Raw genomic sequence first — 3,209 nt, forward strand, 5'->3', positions numbered from 1 at the left:
GGATAGAACCCAGGGCCTCACACATGCTAGGCAAGCACTCCACCACAGCCCCTGAACTCAATATCCTTATTTTTTTTTTTTTTAAGAGAGAGGAGAGAGAGAGAGAATTTTTAATATTTATTTTTTAGTTCTCGGCAGACACAACATCTTTGTTGGTATGTGGTGCTGAGGATCGAACCCGGGCCGCACGCATGCCAGGCGAGCGTGCTACCGCTTGAGCCACATCCCCAGCCCTCAATATCCTTATTTTAAGTACTTATTTACTTTTTTGTGGTGCTGAGGATTTAACCCAGTACTTCACATGAATTCTGAATTCTTAAAAAGTAGTAAATTTTGGGATAGGAATCCAGCTGTGTCTTATTCACTCTTTTTGCTACACAACAACTATGTTTAGCTCTTGGAATACAATCCTCCCTTCCTCTTCCAAAGAGAAGGATATGTTTTTAGGAAAAAGTGGATGGGAACATTTTTATTCTCACCTCCTTTCCTTCTTTACTATGCCAGTTAATTCCAGAAAGTTAGCTCCTGTATCCTTCAAACATGGTAGTGGTGAACAGAAGTAGCTGCCATCTGCTGGAATTTTGATTAACAAGCTTTTTTTTTTTTTTTTTTTTTTTTTTTTTTTTTAAAGAGAGAGAGAGGAGAGAGAGTGAGAGAAAGAGAGAATTTTTAATATTTATTTTTTAGTTCTCGGCGGACACAACATCTTTGTTGGTATGTGGTGCTGAGGATCAAACCCAGGCAGCACGCATGCCAGGCGAGCGCGCTACCGCTTGAGCCACATCCCCAGCCCCAGATTAACAAGCTTTTTTATTTTTAGAAATTTCAGGCTTTCTTTTTTTTTTTTTTTTTCCCTCTTTGCTTTAAGTTGTTAATGTTGAACAATTGACAATCCATTCTGTGCCAGATATGGCCTATAACTTTAAAAGACTTTTTTTTTTTTTTTTTTTTTGGTACCAGGGATTGAACCCAGGGACACTTAACCACTGAGCCACATGCCAACCCTTTTTATTTTTTTGAGATAGGATCTTGCTAAGTTGCTTAGGGCTTGCAAAATTACTGAGGCTGGCTTTGAACTTGTGATCCTCCGGCCTCAGCCTCCCTAGCATCTGGGATTACAGGTTTTTGCCACCTAGCAAGACTTGACTTGACTTTTTTTTTTTTGGCAAGGACTTGTTTCAGAAAACTGGGGCCATGAATTAGAACTCCTCTGCCTTTGCCCCTGCCATTCTTCCTTATTCTGCTTAGGTTGCATTGATTTTTTTTTTTTAGGACATCTTCTAAAATAAGTAGAGAAATAGTAAAACAGACAAATAATAGAAAATTCAAGGTATGAGATGGTTGGGAGTAGGCATTATAACAGTCTGGAGGGGAGGATTGGACATTGGATTGGACAAAGGGGAATGAAGGGAGGACGATGAGAATAGGAAAGACAGTAGAATGAATCGGACATAACTTTCCTATGCTCATATATGAATGCTCTATGTGACCAGAGAAACTCTTGTACAATCACAGAAGGGATCCTAAGTTATACTCTATGTATGCATAATATGTCAAAATACACTCTACTGTCGTGTATATGTAAAAAGAAAAAAATTAAAAACAAAACTAGTCTATGGAGAAGGAAGGAAGTGATAAGTATTTTAGCTGAATAAAGGAATCAGATTGGACAAGATGAAAGTAGGGAGACATGTTTGCAAGGCACTCTTCTTTAAGAGTTGTTGGGCATTCTCTGAGGACATACTCTGATAGAAGCCTGGAGAATTGAGGATAACATAGAAATATAGTGCTTGAAAGACAGGTATGACTTTGAAATAGTGATGGGGTCCATGGGGATATGTGAAATAACTGAGAGGACTAGATAAATGGAAGTAAAATAAAGCAACTTTGAGTAATGCGCAGGTGAAATTTGAAATGATGCTTTATCTGAAAGAGCCAAAAAGAATCTCCGAATACATTTTGAGATATGTTTGTGAAAATTAGGACGTTACACAATGGGACACAATATTTCATAATACTTATTTTGAAACCCTCAGAATTTCTTTAGGTTGTATTGTATTAGTAAATCATTCAGTTACCCGTAACAAAACAGCAAGTTTAAAGGACTTTTGTCCAATTCCCTCATTTTGCAGAGAAGGAAGTGGGCAAAATTAATCCTAACTGAATTGACCTTTAATTCTTATTTCATGTAATTATGTATGCTTCCTAAACTATTGCTGAAGGACAAGAACAATACTCACTACCTCTTTAGTATCACTTTACCCCCCTTCCTAGGTCGTTTCTGTTATACACATTGCATTACAGAAACTTTCAATTTCTCTTTTTTTTTTTTTTAAAGAGAGAGTGAGAGAGGAGAGAGAGAGAGAATTTTTAATATTTATTTTTTAGTTCTCGTCGGACACATCTTTGTTGGTATGTGGTGCTGAGGATCGCCCGGGCCGCACGCATACCAGGCGAGCGCGCTACCGCTTGAGCCACATCCCCAGCCCCAACTTTCAATTTCTCCAGTGAAGTGTCCAGATGGTTCTATGCACACAATAGGTTAATTCGTATTAATTGACCATAACAATATTAAGACAGTAATGGAATTAAAAAAAATAGGGGTCTCCCTTGAGGATGGAATAAGGTGCAATTTCTGAATTGTCTCCTCAGCACTCTGCTTCTGGGCTGGGGATTGAAGCTAAAGCCTTACTACCTGCTAGGCAACTGCTGTACTTTTAAATTACATTCCCAGCTCTTCTAAGATCTTTCAATTACCTCTTGGTTTCCCCCATCATTTTCAGACAGGATCCTTGAATGACAGAGGAGTGCTACTACGTCTGCTTCAGGGGTATAACTTTGGTAGATTCTTCAATCCAGGCCCAGAGCAGACAAGCATACCCTGTAACTGACCTAGGAAATCCGCTTTGAGAATGGAACTCTTCATGGCCAAAGTAAGCCAACCAGGTCACCCACCACCAGCCTGAAGAACGCCCCGGGCTTCTCGGTCGGGGCTCTGCAGGGTGCGCCCTGGGCGGGGCGCTTGTGTCAGCTGGATGGTCGCCTGCACCCGTGTCATTCCCTTCGGAGCCACGCCCTCACTCTGTGCAAGCGCCAGTTGGCCCTCTTGACTCTCATGAGGGGGGCGGGGCGGGGGGAGAGAGAGCGCTGGCTGGCTGGAGGGCTGCGGGGGGCGGGGCGCGTGCGCGCACGGGCAACGCTTCCTGGCT

The sequence above is a fragment of the Spermophilus citellus genome, assembly GCF_964194105.1.
Source record: "Spermophilus citellus genome assembly, chromosome: 17".
Lineage (NCBI taxonomy): Eukaryota > Metazoa > Chordata > Mammalia > Rodentia > Sciuridae > Spermophilus > Spermophilus citellus.